The 20,981-nt window shown below is 43.0% G+C and overlaps 1 protein-coding gene across 2 annotated transcripts in view; it reads left to right on the plus strand.

Annotated features, from left to right (window-relative positions):
• The window catches only part of LOC106602028 (cdc42 effector protein 4), a 42,201-nt gene that overhangs the window by 13,911 nt on the left and 7,309 nt on the right, over nt 1-20,981 (plus strand). The gene's annotated exons all lie outside the window — the stretch shown is intronic.

The raw sequence follows: 20,981 nt of genomic DNA on the forward strand, positions 1-20,981 counted from the left end.
GATACCACCTTCTCTGGGGTTGGATGGGCCGCATGGTGGGGGAGGGGGATACCACCTTCTCTGGGGTTGGATGGGCCGCATGGTGGGGGAGGGGGATACCACCTTCTCTGGGGTTGGATGGGCCGCATGGTGGGGGAGGGGGATACCACCTTCTCTGGGGTTGGATGGGCCGCATGGTGGGGGAGGGTGATACCACCTTCTCTGGGCGGGGATGGGCCACATGGTGGGGGAGGGGATACCACCTTCTCTGGGGTTGGATGGGCTGCATGGTGGGGGAGGGGCATACCCTCTGGAGGAATTGATTATCAGGGAAGTGTGTCAAGTATTGTCAATACTCAATTAGGGAATTGGTATGTAGGAGTCATGTTCATGAATGGTGTGTGAGTGTATTGAAAGGATGTGAAGAATGATGTCAGTCCTGAAACCCAGGAAGCTGTATCGTAAACTCCCTCTAATGAAACTGGGCTGTTAGTAATGTAGAGTTCTGTAATCTGAAGAAGTGGATGAGGTATTCAGTAGAGGGTTGTAAAACATAACGCACAGTGTTATTTATGAATGGAGATTAGTGAATGTTTCTCCTCGTAACTCAGGTTACAGCTCCCACAGCGACTGTTACTGCTGTCATTTCCTCACAGTGGGTGTGTGGGACGGAATAACTTATTTTAGTAACTACAGTACAACTCAACAGCATTTGTCTTTCAACTCAATCAAGCCAAGTGTGTTTTGCCTCTAATTCACTCTGATTCAAGTGGAGGAAATCTGTCTGTTTAGAGGAAGCTGAAAGCTAAAGCCTTGTGGAACCCACTCATTGGCCTTTCTCATGATGCCTTAGTGTTCAGGGCTATCTCTCCCCATAATGTTGGGTCTTAATGAAGCAGAATTATACCCCAGTCAGGCTTACAACCCTCCTCAGACCTATACAGTGTTCATTCTGTCTTGAAACCTATAAACACCTAACATTTAGAGTGCACGTCCCCAAATGGCACCCTATTTCCTGTATAGGGACTCTGGTCAAAAGAAGTGCACTTCATAGGGAATAGGCAGAGGAAGTTAACGCAGCGTTTCCATGGCGTTCTCAGGGTAAGAATACTGTTGGGGAAAACCCTCTGGAATTCCAGAATGTGTCTTCCTGACCAGATGTCACATGATGAGCAATAGAGGAACATATTTAGGGACAGTTTGGAACTGTGTGTGTGTGTGTGTGTGTGTGTGTGTGTGTGTGTGTGTGTGTGTGTGTGTGTGTGTGTGTGTGTGTGTGTGTGTGTGTGTGTGTGTGTGTGTGTGTGTAAGAAGGTTGTTGGTGAGTAACCGTGGGAACTCTGAGGTCACTGCTTGGGGATTGACTTTACAAACACACGTTTACAACACACACACGCTCTTTGACAAAATGCAACATCCATGTCACGTGGGCCAGAACACAGAGAATAGAAACAGCTGGGAAGTGATCTGTCTCCACTGTACTAAAGTATACATGATCCCCTATGGGATTGTGAAATATGGTTTGCAACATACAGACTATGTTCAGAGAGACATAATGAGAAAGAAAGATCGAAAAGGGTGGAGAGAGACATTCAGGCTAAACATGCCTTCCTCCCACACTGACCCTGACCTTTGACCCAGAAGTGAATAATGGGGTCTGAGCTAGCAGGATGTCAGAGAGATGAACCATGCACAACATACTGTGGTTACTGTGAAACATCTGAACTGATAAGCTGACATTCAATACACACACAATCTTAAACAGCTACATTTACATTTTAGTCATTTAGCAGACGTTCTTATCCAGAGCGATTTACAGTAGTGAATGCATACATTTTTTAAATGTTTTTTATTTCCCACGTACTGGTCCCCCGTGGGAATCGAACCTACAACCCTGGCGTTGCAAACACCATGCTCTACCAACTGAGCCACACGGGACCGCAGTGAAAGTAGAGGGGTCTTGGTCTTTGCAAATTATACACACACAGAGGGTGTGTGCATAACCCTTTGGCAAAAGTTTATTATAGAATGGCATTTGCTTATGAAACATTCGCCTTCCTTTGCTAGTAGAAGCTAGCAGGCAGCCTGACTAGCTGGCTTTAGCTTGGGTAAAAACATAAGCTTGTTAGCCTTTTTAAATCAAATTGTATTAGTCACATGCGCCGACTACAACAGGTGTAGATCTTACAGTGAAATGCTTACTTACGAGCCCCTAACCAACATGCAGTTAAAAAAATTACAGTTAAGTATATGAGATAAAAGTAACAAGTAATTAAAGAGCAGCAGTGAAATAACAACAGCGAGACTATATACAGGGGGGTGCCGGTACAGAGTCAATGTGTGGGGGCACCGGTTATTTGAGGTAGTATGTACATGTAGGTAGAGTTATTAAAGTGACAATGCAGAGATGACGACAAAGTAGCAGCGACGTAAAAGAGCGGGTGGGGGGCACTACAAATAGTCTGGGAAGCCATTTGACTAGATGTTCAGGAGTCTTATGCATGGGGGTAGAAGCCATTTGGACCTAGATTTGGCCGTCCGGTACCGCTTGCCGTGCGGTAGCAGAGAGAATAGTCTATGACCAGCAACTCTGCAGCCCCATCGATGCAAATGGGGTGTGCTCGGTCCCTCTTTTTCCTGTAGTCCACAATCATCTCCTCTGTATTGATCACGTTGAGGGAGAGGTTGTTATTCTGGCACCACACGGCCAGGTCTCTGACCACCTCCCTATAGGCTATCTCGTCATTGTCGGTGATCAGGCCTACCACTGTTGTGTCATCGGCATATTTAATGATGGTGTTGGAGTCGTGCCTGGCCGTGCAGTCATTGAGTGAACAGGGAGTACAGGAGGGGACTGAGCACGCACCCCTGAGGGGCCTCTGTGTTGAGGATCAGCGTGGCGGATGTGTTGTTACCTACCCTTACCACCTGGGGGCGGCCCATCAGGAAATCCAGGATCCAGTTGCAGAGGGAGGTGTTTAGTCCCAGGGTCCTTAGCTTATTGATGAGCTTTGAGGGCACTATTGTGTTGAACGCTGAGCTGTAGTCAATGAATAGCATTCTCACATAGGTGTTCCTTTTGTCCAGGTGGGAAAGGGCAGTGTGGAGTGCAATAGAGATTGCATCATCTGTGGATCTGTTGGGGCGATATGCAAATTTGAGTGGGTCTAGTGTTTCTGGTATGATGGTGTTGTGAGCCATGACCAGCCCTTCAAGGCACTTCATGGCTACAGACTTGAGTGGTACGGGTCGTTTAGGCAGGTTACCTTAGTCCCTGTGCCCAAGAACACTATGGTGGTCTGCTTAAAACATGTTGGTATTACAGACTCGGACAGGGGGAGGTTGAAAATGTCAGTGGAGACACTTGCCAGTTGGTCAGCGTGTCCTCGTAATCCGTCTGGCTCTGCGGCCTTGTGAATGTTGACCTGTTTTTAAAGGTCTTACTCACATTGGCTGCGGAGACCGTGATCACACAGTCTTCCAGAACAGCTGGTGTTCTCATGCATGTTTCAGTGTTATTCTCCTCAAAGTGAGCATAGAAGTAGTTTAGCTCGTCTGGTAGGCTCGTGTCACTGGGCAGCTCTCGGCTGTACTGCCCCTTGTATTCTGTAATGGTTTGCAAGCCCTGCCACATCTGACGAGCGTCAGAGCCAGTGTAGAATGATTCTATCTAAATCCTGTGTTGATGCTTTGCCTGTTTGATGGTTCGTTGGAGGGCATAGTGGGATTTCTTATAAGCTTCCGGGTTAGAGTCCTGCTCCTTGAAGGCGGCAGCTCTAGCCTTTAGCTCAGTGCGGATGCTGCATGTAATCCATGGCTTCTGGTTGGGGTATGTATTAGAGGTCGACCGATTAATCGGAATGGCCGATTTCCAGTTTTCATAACAATCGGAAATTGGTATTTTTGGACGCCGATTTTATTTATTTAAAAAAAAAAAAAAAAATATATATATATATATATATATATTTTTAACCTTTTTAACTAGGCAAGTCAGTTAAGAACACATTCTTATTTTCAATGACGGCCTAGGAACGGTGGGTTAATGCCTTGTTTAGGGGCAGAACGACAGATTTTACCTTGTCAGCTCGGGGATTCAATCTTGCAACCTTACTGTTAACTAGTCCAACACTCTAACCACCTGCTTTACATTGCACTCCACGAGGAGCCTGTCTGTTACACGAATGCAGTAAGAAGCCAAGGTAAGTTGCTAGCTAGCATTAAACTTATCTTACAAGAAACAATCAATCATAATCGCTAGTTAACTAAACATGGTTGATGATATTACTAGTTTATCTGCGTTGCATATAATCACTTAGGTACACGTTGCTCCAACCATAAACATCAATGCCTTTCTTAAAATCAATACACAAGTATATATTTTTAAACCTGCATATTTAGTTAATATTGCCTGCTAACATGAATTTCTTTTAACTAGGGAAAATGTGTCACTTCTCTTGCAACAGAGTCAGGGTATATGCAGCAGTTTGGGCCGCCTGGCTCGTTGCGAACTGTGAAGACTTTTTCTTCCTAACAAAGACAGCCGACTTCGCCAAACGTGGGATGATTTAACAAAAGTGCATTTGCGAAAAAAAGCACAATCGTTGCATGACTCTACCTAACCATAAACATCAATGCCTTTCTTAAAATCAATACACAGAAGTATATATTTTTAAACCTGCATATTTAGCTAAAAGAAATCCAGGTTAGCAGGCAATATTAACCAGGTGAAGTTGTCATTTCTCTTGCGTTCATTGCACACAGAGTCAGGGTATATGCAACAGTTTGGGCCGCCTGGCTCGTTGCGAACTAATATGCCAGAATGTTACGTAATTATGACATAACATTGAAGGTTGTGCAATGTAACAGGAATATTTAGACTTAGGGATGCCACCCGTTAGATAAAATACGGAACGGTTCCGTATTTCACTGAAAGGAAAAACGTTTTGTTTTCGAGATGATAGTTTCCGGATTCAACCATATTAATAACCAAAGGCTCGTATTTCTGTGTTTATTATGTTATAATTAAGTCTATGATTTGATAGAGCATTCTGACTGAGCGGTGGTAGGCAGCAGCAGGCTCGTAAGCATTCATTCAAACAGCACTTTCGTGCGTTTTGCCAGCAGCTCTTCGCTGTGCTTCAAGCATTGCGCTGTTTATGACTTCAAGCCTATCAACTCCCAAGATTAGGCTGGTGTAACCGATGTGAAATGGCTAGCTAGTTAGCGGGTGCGCGCTAATAGCGTTTCAAACGTCCCTCGCTCTGAGACTTGGAGTAGTTGTTCCCCTTGCTCTGCATGGGTAACGCTGCTTCGAGGGTGGCTGTTGTCGATGTGTTCCTGGTTCGAGCCCAGGTAGGAGCGAGGAGAGGGACGGAAACTATACTGTTACACTGGCAATACTAAAGTGCCTATAAGAACATCCAATAGTCAAAGGTATATGAAATACAAATCGTATAGAGAGAAATAGTCCTATAATTCCTATAATATCTACAACCTAAAACTTCTTACCTGGGAATATTGAAGACTCATGTTAAAAGGAACCACCAGCTTTCATATGTTCTCATGTTCTGAGCAAGGAACTTAAACGTTAGCTTTTTACATGGCACATATTGCACCTTTACTTTCTTCTCCAACACTTTGTTTTGCATTATTTAAACCAAATTGAACATGTTTCATTATTTATTTGAGGCTAAATTGATTTTATTGATGTATTATATTAACCTGTTGGGGCTAGGGGGCAGTATTTTCACGGCTGGATAAAAAAACGTACCCGATTTAATCTGGTTACTAATCCTACCCAGTAACTAGAATATGCATATACTTATTATATATGGATAGAAAACACCCTAAAGTTTCTAAAACTGTTTGAATGGTGTCTGTGAGTATAACAGAACTCATTTGGCAGGCAAAACCCTGAGACATTTTCTGACAGGAAGTGGATACCTGATGTGTTGAATTACCTTTAAGCCTATGCCATTGAAACACACAGGGGTTGATTAATGTTTTGGCACTTCCTATTGCTTCCACTAGATGTCACCAGCCTTTACAAAGTGTTTTGAGTCTTTTACTGTGAGATCTGACCGAACAAGAGCCATGGAACGGTGATGGCCGATTAGACTCTGGCGCGCGAGTTCATGTTGGGTACCCTCGTTCCAATACGTTATAAAAGAGAATGCATTCGTCCACCTTGAATATTATTCATGTTCTGGTTAAAAAAGGCCCTAATGATTTATGCTATACAACGTTTGACATGTTTGAACGAACGTAAATATATTTTTTCCCCTCGTTCATGACGAGAAGTCCGGCTGGCTTAGATCATGTGCTAACAACACGGATCTTTTTGGATATAAATGATGAGCTTTTTTGAACAAAACTACATTCGTTATGGACCTGGGATTCCTGGAAGTGACATCTGATGAAGAGAATCAAAGGTAATGGATTATTTACATAGTATTTTCGATTTTAGATCTCTCCAACATGGCCGTTTGTCTGTATACCAAAACATATTTTTCTGGGCGCAGTGCTCAGATTATTGCAAAGTGTGATTTCCCAGTAAGGTTATTTTTAAATCTGGCAAGTTGATTGCGTTCAAGAGATGTAAATCTATAATTCTTTAAATGACAATATAATATTTTACCAATGTTTTCTAATTTTAATTATTTAATTTGTGGTGCTGACTTGACTGCCGGTTATTGGAGGGAAACGATTTCCTCAACATCAATGCCATAGTAAAACGCTGTTTTTGGATATAAATATGAACTTGATAGAACTAAAAATGCATGCATTGTCTAACATAATGTCCTAGGAGTGTCATCTGATGGAGATTGTAAAAGGTTAGTGCATCATTTTAGCTGGTTTTATGGTTTTGGTGATGCCTGTCTTTGAATTGACAAAACATTACACACAGCTATTGTCAATGTACTCTCCTAACATAATCTAACTTTATGCTTTCGCCGTAAAACCTTTTTGAAATCGGACATCGTGGTTAGATTAAGGAGATGTTTATCTTTCAAAGGGTGTAAGATAGTTGTATGTTTGAAAAATTAGAATTTTGACATTTATTTGGTTTCAAATTTGCCGCTCTTGAAATGCAGCTGCTGTTGATAGGGTGCACCACGTGTGGCACGCTAGCGTCCCACATAGCCCCAAGAAGTTAAGTTAAAATAAGTGTTAATTCAGTATTGTTGTAATTGTCATTATTACAAATAAATGTAAAAAAATCGGCCGATTAATCGGCACCGGCTTTTTTTGGTCCTCCAATAATCATTATCGGTGTTGAAAAATCATAATCGGTCGACCTCTAGCATGTATGTACGGTCACTGTGGGGAGGACGTCATCGATGCACTTATTGATGAAGCCAATGACTGATGTGGTGTACTCCTCAATGCCATCGGAGGAATCCCGGAACATATTCCAGTCTGTGCTAGCAAAACAGTCCTGTAGCTTAGCATCTGCTTCATCTGACCACTTTTTTTTATTGATCTAGGCGCTGGTGCTTCCTGCTTTAATTTTTACTTGTAAGCAGGAATCAGGAGGTTAGAATTATGGTCAGATTTGCTAAATGGAGGGCGAGGGAGAGCTTTGTATGCATCTCTGTGTGTGGAGTATAGGTGGTCCAGAGTTCTTTTCCCTCTGGTTGCACTTTTAACATGCTGATAGAAATTTGGTAAAATGAATTTAAGTTTCCCTGCATTAAAGTCCCTGGCTACTAGGAGCGCGTCTCTGGGTGAGCGTTTTGTTGTTTGCTTATGGCGGAATACATTTCATTCAGTGCGGTCTTAGTGCCAGCCTCTGACTGTGGTGGTATGTAAACAGCTACAAAGAATACAGATAACTCTCTCGATAGGTAGTGTGGTCTACAGCTTATCATGAGAAACTCTACCTCAGGCGAGCAATAACTTGAGACTTCCTTAGATATCGTGCACCAGCTGTTGTTTACAAAAATACATAGACCACCGCTGCCCCTTGTCTTACCAGACGCTGCTGTTCTATCCTGCCGGTACAGCTTATATCCAGCCAGCTGTATGTTGATGTTGTCGTTCAGCCACGACTCCATGAAGCATAAGATGTTCGTTTTTAATGTCCAGTAGGTAGTTTAATCTTCCACGTAACTCGTTGATTTTGTTGTCCAAAGATTGCACGTTTGCTAGCAGAATGACGGAAAGTGGGGGTTTATTCAATTGCCTGCGAATTTTCACACGGCAGCCGGACCTTTGGCCCCTCTTTCTCCTACTCCTCTTCACGGGGATCGGGGCCTGTTCACGAGGAAGCAGCATATCCTTCGTGTCGGGCTCGTCAGAGTCGTGAAAGGAAAAGGAGGATTCTGCCAGTCTGTGGTGAGTAATCGCAGTCCTGATGTCCAGAAGTTATTTTCGGTCATAAGAGACGGTAGCGACAACATTATGTACAAACAACGCAAATAAGGGAACAAAAAAACACAATCGGCTGGGTGCACGTAAAATGTCTGCCATCTTCTTCGGCACCACCATGTGAAATAATGATTTATAAATATTGTTACACTTTCAGGTGTAACCGAAACCATTATCCCAGTTTGATATGCTGCCTGGGCATTATTTCCATACCAGTTAAAAATAGAACATCATCATGTTTTGGTCACAAAGAAAAAAACACTTGGCTAGCTAGTTGGCTACAGCTGGTTGTACCATTTCACCATAACCTGTAATCACTACTTATTACTTCTAAACAAATACCTTTTTAGGGTGGATTCTTGTTGTTTTTCTTTACTGTTTGAACAGTTGCTGAGATTACATTTGGTTATCAATGCAAAATTGGCTTCTTTGATGAATAGCCTATAGCTCAGATTAGGTAACCAAGAGACAACACTGCCCCCACGTCTGTGGAAGGCCTGATACACGTGTCAAAATGTTCACGTAGTGAAAAAGTCAGTCGAATGCCAGAGCATATTACAAGGAGCTGACCCTTTTTGTGACAAAAAAAAATCTTCAGTCTGCATAGAGCTTGTAGTAAGCTTAACACCTGGGTCCCCATGTCAGGTGCCACTGAAGCAGCGCAAGCTTGAGGCCTGAAGTGTGGAGTAGGGAGAGGGAGAGTGTGTGCTTGAAGCCTGCGGGGAGGAGCAGAGGGAGGGCTTGTGGGAGCAGAGGTAGGGCTTTCTTAGGTTCTTTCCATTGGACTACTACATCTTTCATGTACTTGTTGCTTTCCTGTCAGATCATCATCATGCCACCCAGAAGCAGTGTCTCATAAATATAAAGCGGTCTTTGTCTGGCATGCTTTGAGTTATTCCTGCTTCCATTTTCTTTCCATACAAACATGTCAGTGGAGGATGCTGGGTAACAACAAACATGTTTGCGTATGTATCCGCTGTAGCCCCTGTGTTTTAGACTGGCCTATCAGCAGACCCATCACATGTCATGGAAACTCCGACCTTTATTTACTCACTACAGCTAGACGGATGTTGTTCCATAACATGGCTGATGTTATTAGATCAAGTTATTTGGCTTCTATCATAGGTGCAGTCAGTGTCATTCTGGTTTTCTCTGACATCAGGGAACTACTGATATACTTTCACTGTATTAGTCAGGATTTGAACATGCTGTGCGGTGTGATTTTAACATGCTGTGCGGTGTGATTTTTAACATGCTGTGCAGTGTGTACCAAGAAAAGCAAGGTGAAGTGGGTATCTTATCAAATGTATTACTTGTGGTGAATATCAGTGCAGTGTTTCTCAGTCTTTTCCAAACCAGGGACCGGCAAGCTATGGCTTTTCACTGCTCAAAGGACTTCTTGTCAGGAAGAGGGCATCTTGCGTCGATCAGGAAGAGGACATCTGTTGTAGATAGGCTTGCAAAGGGTCGGAAGCTTTCCGGTAAATTTCTCAAATTTTGCTTAAATTAGCCGGTAGCCTAGTGGTTAGAGCATTGGACTAGTAACCGAAAGGTTGCAAGATCGAATCCCCGAGCTGACAAGGTAAAACATTGTCGTTCTGCCCCTGAACAAGGCAGTGTTCCTAGACAACCCACTGTTCCTAGGCTGTCATTGAAATAAGAATTTGTTCTTAACCTCTATGGGCTAGGTGGGACGCTTGCGTCCCACCTACGTAACAGCCACTGGCAGCCTGTGGCGCGATTTTCAAAACGTAAAAAATCCTATTACTTCAATTTCTCAAACATATGACTATTTTACAGCTATTTAAAGACAAGACTCTCGTTAATCTAACCACACTGTCCGATTTCAAAAAGGCTTTACAACGAAAGCAAAACATTAGATTATGTCAGCAGAGTACCAAGCCAGAAATAATCAGACACCCATTTTTCAAGCCAGCATATAATGTCACCAAAACCCAGAAGACAGCTAAATGCAGCACTCACCTTTGATGATCTTCATCAGATGACAACCCTAGGACATTATGTTATACAATACATGCATGTTTTGTTCAATCAAGTTCATATTTATATCAAAAACCAGCTTTTTACATTAGCATGTGACGTTCAGAACTAGCATACCCCCCCGCAAACTTCCGGGGAATTCGCTAACATTTTACTAAATTACTCACGATAAACGTTCACAAAAAGCATAACAATTATTTTAAGAATTATAGATACAGACCTCCTCTATGCACTCGATATGTCCGATTCTAAAATAGCTTTTTGGTGAAAGTACATTTTGCAATATTCTAAGTACATAGCCCAGGCATCACGGGCTCGCTATTTAGACACCCGGCAAGTTTAGCACTCACCATAATCATATTTACTATTATAAAAGTTTGATTACCTTTTGTTGTCTTCGTCAGAATGCACACCCAGGACTGCTACTTCAATAACAAATGTTGGTTTGGTCCAAAATAATCCATCGTTATATCCGAATAGCGGCGTTTTGTTCGTGCGTTCCAGACACTATCCGAAATGGTAAAGAAGTGTCGCGCGCATGGCGCAATTCGTGACAATAAAATTCAAAATATTCCATTACCGTACTTCGAAGCATGTCAACCGCTGTTTAAAATCAATTTTTACGACATTTTTCTCGTAGAAAAGCGATAATATTCCGACAGGGAATCTCCTTTTCGGCAAACAGAGGAAAAAATCCCAAAGGCGGGGGCGGTCGGGTCACGCGCCTAAGCCCAGTGTCCCTTGATCGGCCACTTGAGAAAGGCGATAATGTGTTTCAGCCTGGGGCTGGAAGGACGACATTCTGTTTTTTCCTGGGCTCTGAGCGCCTATGGACGACGTGGGAAGTGTCACGTTAGAGCAGAGATCCTTAGTAAATGATAGAGATGGAAAAGAAGTTCAAGAAATGGTCAGACAGGCCACTTCCTCTAAAGGAATCTCTCAGGTTTTGACCTGCCATTTGAGTTCTGTTATACTCACAGACACCATTCAAACAGTTTTAGAAAATTTAGGGTGTTTTCTATCCATATGTAATAAGTATATGCATATTCTAGTTACTGGGTAGGAGTGGTAACCAGATTAAATCGGGTATGTTTTTTATCCAGCCGTGTCAATACTGCCCCCTAGCCCTAACAGGTTAACTGACTTGCCTAGTTAAATAAAGGTAAAATAAAAAATTACAGTAAACCTTTTTTTGTGGGATACACATAAGGCAATTCTAGGTATTGTGCCATATTTTAGTTAAACTTTCCCTCTGCATGCACAGTGCACTCTTCCATCACATGCACAGTGCACTCTTCCATCACATGTACAGCTGATTCTCAAGACCTTGCACACTAATGAGATGCTATTGAGCCCACACTACTACACTGTCTGAGCCAACAACTACATGCTTTCTGGTAAGTTTTGATTAAAATACTGAGTGGGGTGAATATATTTAATATGACATACATGATTTTTTTGTTAACTAGTAAATAGTAGCTTATAGCAAAGTGTGTTTAAATCATTTCTAACTTGTTAACAATTTCTGCTACTTCATTTTTGCTACCATGTGGGTTTTAGCTTGCTTGAGCCTGCTAACTGAGGAGTGTTAATTCATCTGTTTCCATACATGTTTCAATTTAAAACATTCATCTTACAAAGGAGTTGTTTAATCTGCTTAACTATTTATCTGTACATGGAATTGTTTTTCTTTACTATTTTTTTCTTCTAATCTTTACAGGAAAGTGCCACGGGTACTCACAACAAGCAACCTCTTACAAAAGTCAGTCTACTTCTATTCGAGGTGAAAATGATGAATCAGACACCTTAACAATAGCAACAGCTCATGGTCCTCCTGAAATGAGAAGTTTTTTTTGACTCAACGTAGTCAGAGAAATTATGAATGTCTTGCTCGAGCTGTGTATGCCACTGGTTCTGTGTATGCACACTGCCTCTGATGCTCACAGGCAGTGTGTATTGGAAGAGCTTTCTGATTGTTCTTCGCCCAGCAAACACCCCTCCAACCAGACATGCTTTATCTACTCATTTGCTGGATGCAGAGTTCAAGTGAAGGTCAAGCAAATCATAGAGAAAGTAGACTGTATTGCAATCGTCTCTGATGGGTGGTCGAATGTTCGTGGGCAAGGAATAATTAACTACATCTCCACCCCTCAACCAGTTTTCTACAAGAGCACAGACACAAGGGACAACAGACACACCGGTCTCTACATTGCAGATGAGCTGAAGGCAGTCATCAATGACCTTGGACCACAGAAGGTATTTGCACTGGTGACCAACAGTGCTGCGAACATGAAGGCTGCTTGGTCTTTAGTGGAGTCCTACCCTCACAGCACACCCATTGGCTGTGCTGCTCATGCATTGAATCTGCTCCTCAAGGAAATCATGACACTGAAAACAATGGATACACTCTACAAGAGATCCAAGGAAATGGTTAGGTATGTGACGGGTCATCAAGTTATAGCAGCAATCTACCTCACCAAGCAAAGTGAGAAGAATAAGAGCACCACATTGAAGCTGCCCAGCAACACCTGTTGGGATGGTGTTGTCATCATGTTTGACAGTCTCCTGTAGGGGAAGGAGTCTCTCCAAGAAATGGCCATATCACAGTCTGCCAATATGGACAGCCCCATCAAGAGGATCCTCCTGGATGATGTATTTTGGGTGAGAGTGGTAAACAGCCTGAAACCTATAGCAGTAGCCATTGCACAGATTGAGGGAGACATTGCCATCCTGTCTGATGTTCAGACTCTGCTTGCAGATGTAAGAGAATAAATCCGTACTGCCCTACCCACTTCACTGTTGCTCCAAGCAGAGGAAACTGCAGTTCTGAAATACAGACTTCTGCCTGAAGCCCATACACGCCGCAGCGTACATGTTGGACCCCAAGTATGCTGGCAAGAGCATCCTGTCTGGTACAGAGATCAACAAGGCCTATGGTGTCATCCCTACCGTGTCTCGCCACCTTGGCCTGGATGAGGGCAAGGTTCTTGGTAGTCTGTTGAAGTACACTTCCAAGCAAGGGCTTTGGGATGGAGATGCAATATGGCAGTTGTGCCAACATATCTCATCAGCCACCTGGTGGAAGGGACTTTGTGGATCTGAGGCTCTTTCCCCTGTTGCCTCCATCATCCTCCAAATCCCACCAACATCAGCCGCCTCAGAGCTCAGCTGGTCCTTGTTTGGGAACACACACACACCGAAGCGCGCAACAGGCTGACCATTACAAGGGTTGAAAAATTGGTGGCCATCCGGGCAAATTTGAGGCTTTTTGAGCCTGACAACGAGCCATCCTCAACAAGGTTGGAAAGTGACAGTGAAGGTGAGGCCTCAGAGTCTGATGTTCAAGAGGTGGACATTGAGGAGGTCCAGGGAGAAGACATGGAAGTCTGAGAGGAAGACAACCAAAGCTTTAGTTTCTAGACTATCATTTTACAGATGTATGTTGAAAACATTTTTGGGAGATGCGATGGATCATTGGGGATCATTCAATATTCCCTTTCTTTTGTTGTTCAGTGAAATCATCCCATGTGAAGAGTCAACTCATTTAATGAAAGTTCAATTCGTAACTAAATCATTTTTATTTTTCATTTCTATGGAAGTATTTAATCATTTGCAACTATGTCTACTTATAAGGTAAAACGTTTGTTTGTCTCCATATGATATGGTAAATATATCCAATGCAAAAAACATCTATTTAAATGGTATTAATATTAATTTGCATATTTCTGTTAATTCCCATATATTCCCATGATTCCTATGTATTCCCGTTAATTCCCATGGAAAGTTTCCACCTCAGAATATTCCCCAAAATGTAAAACCGTAGGTGTAGACCAGGAAGAGGGACATGTGGTGTAGACCAGGAAGAGAGACATGTTAGCTTGCGTGCAAAGCTTTTTTGTTGAAGGCTGATGCCTTTTGCAGCACACACACTTGATGCCTCTGCAATGTACACACACACACACACACACACACACACACACACACACACACACACACACACACACAGGCTTGATGCCTCTGCAGCCCTTAGACATTCACACAGACAGGAAGTACGGTCCTCCGCTTGCCTTGCAGGGGGGGTTGGTAACCACGGAGACAGAAGCAGCAGGAGTGTGGTTGCTGTGTAGACAACAGCAGGTGAGGGCATTATAAACAGGAAGTGGACTGAGGCTGTGCTTCGACTGGCAGAGGGGTGGAGCCTCAGAGAGAGAACGAGGTCGACGGCTCTGCTGGGCTGCTGCCTGCTTCCAGGAAACCTCGGCAGTCAGAATCTGTGGCTCCCCCCACCCCACCCATCCTAAACCGAGACTTTCTAAATGTGTTATGAGAGCAGAGCTAGGAGGAGAGAGATCTGGAAGGAGTGAGGAGTAAAGCCTGAATGGAGTACACAAAGGAAAAGACAGCCGCGTGATCAGATCAGTCAGCACATGGGTGATGGGTTGAGGCAGTATTTGAGTGTGTAATCATTTGTGTACTATGTATGTAGGTCTGTGTGTGGTACATATTGATTTGTAGGGACTCTTATTAGGATGGGCTTTCAGCATGGCATGTTGCATCATTTTCATGTGTGACTATTGTAGTGTCTTTGGCTATGCCGGATTAAGTGATATGACATGCTAACCTATCAAATTCTTTCTCTAATTAATATTACCTGATTAAGCTAATCATGTAAATGTAATTAACTAGAAAGTCGGGGCACCACGGAATAAAGTTTATAGAGCCGTTATCTTCCGAATAAACTCTTAAAATACTTAGTAATATTTTACATCGATAGCAGTCAATATTAACCCTTATCTTATTTTCAGTCTCATAATGAAAGTTGTAAATTCTTGGCTATCTTCACGAACCCTGGCTAACAAGTTGAATCAGCAATACAAAATTGGGTTTAATTATTTATTTACTAAATACCTAAACTTATCACACAGAATTACAAATACACCGAATACATATGATGTCATACAAAAACGTCCTGGTGGACGGAACCTGTATCATGGCTGGTTACACAAAGGAAAGGGGGTTGGGCTTGAATGAAAGAGCGGGAAGATTTAGGAACACAGAAACAGCAGCTATGCTATCGTAAATACATTATCTTATGCATTCTAAATTACCGCCCATTTGGAAAAGGAAAATGCAATAAATATTTACTCTGAGCTGCGCTTCGGTAGATTGGTCGTAGATGCTGGCCGGGTTGGCCAACAGATCTTCCTGTACTCGGAAGAATGTCTCTGGTGGTAAATTGGATACGTGGTGGTAACTTCGTCCGTCTGTTAGACTGGATCCGTCGTCCGTCCTTTCCTAGCCCACGTCTACAGCGGCCGCTGCTAAGTCAACGGCTAGGAAGTATCACTTCTGTAGTGAATAAGCTCAAAGTTCATACCAGTTCATACCATAGCTCACGCCGAGGTTGGTTTACTTGACATGTGTGTCCTTCTGACGTAGAGGCTGCAGACCTCACGTACTGGAACAACGTGGTTATCTTTACGTCAAAGGCTTATATAGTGGAGAGGGGGGAAGGATGTGTTTCATCGTTTATAACCCCTCCTCTTCACAGGGGTGGGCCACTGATCAAGCAGGGCACTTTCCTTATGAAAACCCAATTCTCTCATTTGGAAGCTAAAATTACATTTAATCTCCTAACAAACAATTCCAATATCAAACATTTCAATTGCATAACAATTCCATGTTACTCTGATAACTAGAGGGTGTATACTTTCTCAGGTACAGTTTATGTCGTCCTGTCATCAGTCATAATGTCTCAGATAACAACGAACTGACATCCATACTCATTACGTTCCAAAGCATATTTCCAACTGGTTTTATTACCAAAATATGGTTCCTTTCCCCATTTGTTTGATGTTCCCAGACTCTCTATATTTTTCAGGACAGCAGTCCTTCAGTAGGGTCAGAGAGGGGAAGGGAGAAAGGTATTTATGGGGGGGAGGGTCATAAACCTTACCCACAGGCCAACGTCATGACACTATGTTTCCTGGTTGACTTTCACATGTTTCACTGAAGCACTGCAGCTCTTTCTATTAACCAACCTGTTTTCTATTGTACTGGCCCTCTCTTTCAGGTCAGCAACCTGGGGTGACTATAGCTGCAGCCTGGGGTGACTATAGCTGCAGCCTGGGGTGACTATAGCTGCAGCCTGGGGTGACTATAGCTGCAGCCTGGGGTGACTATAGCAGCAGCCTGGGGGTGACTATAGCAGCAGCATGGGGGTGACTATAGCTGCAGCCTGGGGGTGACTATAGCTGCAGCCTGGGGGTGACTATAGCTGCAGCCTGGGGGTGACTATAGCTGCAGCCTGGGGGTGACTATAGCTGCAGCCTGGGGGTGACTATAGCTGCAGCCTGGGGGTGACTATAGGGGTGAGGTCAGGGCAGTAGAAGAGTCTGGTCTGAACACTGCAGGTCATAACAGTGATACAGTAATGTGCGTTGTCAGGTCAGCTGCCTGTCAGCACTCATCTCTGTCTCCTGGAGGAATGCTCTGAGTACACACACACACACACACACACACACACACACACACACACACACACACACACACACACACACACACACACACTCCTACTGCATCACCTGCCTTCCCTAGCTGAAGGGCATAGTTCTGTCTGTTCACTAAAAGCAGCATGGTCTCTATATCAGCCTGATCTGGTCTGTTCACTAAAAGCAGCATGGGCTCTATATCAGCCTGATCTGGTCTGTTCACTAAAAGCAGCATGGTCTCTATATCAGCCTGATCTGGTCTGTTCACTAAAAGCAGCATGGTCTCTATATCAGCCTGATCTGGTCTGTTCACTAAAAGCAGCATGGTCTCTATATCAGCCTGATCTGGTCTGTTCACTAAAAGCAGCATGGTCTCTATATCAGCCTGATCTGGTCTGTTCCCTCCGGTCGAGGCTGTTTCTCACTGGTTCCACCACTATAGTGTCAAGAAAGATTATGTTTTGTTTTCCCCCTCCGGTCGAGGCTATTTTTCACTGTTTACACTACATTATGCTGCTGTTGTGTCTACAACGAGGACAAGGACATTTTCAAAGTCAAAATAGAACATTTAGCTTTTTCCACCATTAAGTAGTATTAAAGGCAAGTTTGGCTCTTTCTCTCTGTGTTCATATATGACTGTGTGTGATGTATGGTAGGACATGCTGTTTGTCGTACTGTACGTTGTTATGGTTTACGACAGTGTGCTGCTCTACAGATGAATGGGTTGTCAGAATGAGTGGCACATGTCATTAAACGACAGAGTGTACAATGTGAAACTGTGCAGATGTTCGTTCTCTTACAGCTAAGCTAGATATAACACTGTGGTCTGGGGTTTAACAGTTTGGCTCTTTCTCTGTGTGTTTATATAGGCCTGGTCTGGGGTTTAACAGTTTGGCTCTTTCTCTGTGTGTTTATATAGGCCTGGTCTGGGGTTTAACAGTTTGGCTCTTTCTCTGTGTGTTTATATAGGCCTGGTCTGGGGTTTAACAATTTGGCTCTTTCTCTGTGTTCATATAGGACTTTTCTGGGCTTTTGGCTTTTCCAGTCCAGTCTCCTGATGCATCCCAAACACCCCTCTATAATGTAGCAGTGGTACAGTCCAGTCTCCTGCTGCACCACCAGGTGCCAGAGCGAGATCCCTCCATGTCAGTCAGACAGACAGGAACACAAAGACAGTTCAATCAGTAATACTGTAATATTGTTCAATCAGTAATATTGTGGTCTAGGGTTTAACAGTTTGGCCCTTCCTGTCTGTGTTCATATAGTACTGTGGTCTGGGGTTTTGAACCTCAATTTCAATGCATGGTGGCACTATACTCCCCTACAGTTCAATGTCATTTTCAATGCACTTTAAAAAACCCATGGATGTGCCCCAAATATACCCTATAATAGTACACTTCTTTTGTGCAGAGCCCAATGGGTCCTGGTCTAAAGTAGTGCACTATTTAGGGAATAGGGTGCCACTGGGCCCTGGTCTAAAGTAGTGCACTATCTAAGGAATTGGGTGCCGTTAGGGCCACGTATCATGTCAAATTTAGATGCCAGAGTGGTATTAGTTATTATTCCAGGGTTGAACCATGAAGGCTTATGCTTCCTGTAAAGAGACAGATGTTTTAGCCTCTTAAATTCTTAGTCGGTTATTGGTTTAATGGGAGTTTACATCTTGTGGTGGCTGTGAAACGTTCTTTTAAACATCAAATCTGAGATAGTTACGGCTCTTGTTCGATTGGTCATTTCACTGTAATAAATAATGTTAAAGGCACAATATAGGATAATGACTGCTGTTCTTTTAAAGGTACAATCTGGGATATGTACTGCTGTTTTCATTTGTTATTTCACTGCAAAATGAAGGTTCAACTACAGATGAATAAGTTAGTAGCCTAAACTATCCTCCAGGATCGGTTCTGTTCCACTGCAGCACGGCTATCACTATTACTGATTGAACTGTCTTTGTGTTCCTGTCTGTCTGACTGACATGGAGGGATCTCTCTCTGGCACCTGGTGGTGCAGCAGGAGACTGGACTGTACCACTGCTACATTATAGAGGGGGTTTTGGCGTGCATCAGGAGACTGGACTGTACCACTGGTCCATTATAAAGGGGTGTTTGGCATGCATCAGGAGACTGTACTAGAGGTTAACCGACTGATTTTTCAATACCGATATATTGGAGGATTTAATAAGACGATTTTTATATATATGTGTGTGGTGTGTGTGTGTGTGTGTGTGTGTGTGTGTGTGTGTGTGTGTGTGAGTGTGTGTGTGTGTGTGTGTGTGTGTATATATTTGTTTGTTTGTAATAATGACAATTACAAAAATACTGAATGAACACTTATTTTAACTTAATGGTATACATAAAATCAATTTAGTCTCAATTAAATAATGAAATGTTCAATTTGGTGGGAGGCTCAGAACATATGAAAGCTGGTGGTTCAATATTCCTAGTTCTTCAATATTTCCAGTTAAGAAGTTTTAGGTTGTAGTTATTATAGGACTATAGGACTCTCTTTACCATTTGTATTTCATATACCTTTGACTGTTGGATGTTCTAATAGGCACTTTAGGCTGGCAATACTAATCTCAGGAGTTGATAGGCTTGAAGTCATAAACAGCGCTGTGGATCAAGCATTGCAAAGAGCTGCTGGAAAACGCAGTAAAGTTTGAATGAATGCTTACGAGCCTGCTGTTGCCTACCACCGCTCAGTCAGACTGCTCTATCAAATATCAAATCATAGACTTAATTAGAATATAATAAATGCAGAAATACGAGCCTTTGGTCATTAATATGGTCAAATCCGGAAACTATCATTTTGAAAACAAAACGTTTCTACTTTTAGTGAAATACGGAACCGTTCCGTATTTTATTGAACGGGTGGCATCCCTAAGTCTAAATATTGCTGTTACATTGGACAACCTTCAATGTTATGTCATAATTATGTACAATTCTGACAAATTAGTTCGCAACGAGCCAGGCAGTCCAAACTGTTGCATATACCCTGACTCTGCTTGCACTGAACGCAAGAGAAGTGACACAATTTCCCTAGTTAATATTGCCTGCTAACATGAATTTCTTAACTAAATATGCAGGTTTAAAAAAATATATTTCTGTTTATTGATTTCAAGAAAGGCATTGATGTTTATGGTTAGGTACATTTGTGCAAAAATTGTGTGCTTTTTCGGCAATGCGCTTTTGTTAAATCATCACCCGTTTAGCGAAGTTGACTGTGATTCGATGATAAATTAACAGGCACCGCATCGATTATATGCAACGCAGGACAAGCTAGTTAACCTAGTGATATCATCAACCATGTGTAGTTAACTAGTGATTATGTGAAGATTGTTTTTTTATAAGATACGTTTAATGCTAGCTAGCAACTTACCTTGGCTCCTTGCAGCCACAAGGTCCTTTTGACACTGCACTCGCGTAACAGGTGGTCAGCCTGCCACGCAGTTTCCTCGTGGACTGCAATGTAATCGGCATCCAAAAACACTGATTAACGATTGTTGGGAAAACTTGAAATCGGCCCTAATTAATCGGACATGCCGATTTAATCAGTCGACCTCTAGACTGTAACACTGGTCAATTATAGAGGGGTGTTTGGGATGCATCAGGAGACTGGACCACTGGTCAATTATAGAGGGGTGTTTGGGATGCATCAGGAGACTGGACTGGACCACTGGTCAATTATAGAAGGGGTGTTTGGGATGCATCAGGAGACTGGACTGGACCACTGGTCCATTATAGAGGGGTGTTTGGGATGCATCAGGAGACTGGACTGGACCACTGGTCAATTATAGAGGGGTGTTTGGGATGCATCAGGAGACTGGACTGGACCACTGGTTAATTATAGAGGGGTGTTTGGGATGCATCAGGAGACTGGACTGGACCACTGGTCAATTATAGAGGGGTGTTTGGGATGCATCAGGAGACTGGACCACTGGTCAATTATAGAGGGGTGTTTGGGATGCATCAGGAGACTGGACTGGACCACTGGTCAATTATAGAAGGGGTGTTTGGGATGCATCAGGAGACTGGACTGGACCACTGGTCCATTATAGAGGGGTGTTTGGGATGCATCAGGAGACTGGACTGGACCACTGGTCAATTATAGAGGGGTGTTTGGGATGCATCAGGAGACTGG

This window comes from Salmo salar, chromosome 03 (genome assembly GCF_965601325.2).
Source record: "Salmo salar chromosome 03, fSalSal1, whole genome shotgun sequence".
Taxonomy (NCBI): Eukaryota; Metazoa; Chordata; class Actinopteri; order Salmoniformes; family Salmonidae; genus Salmo; species Salmo salar.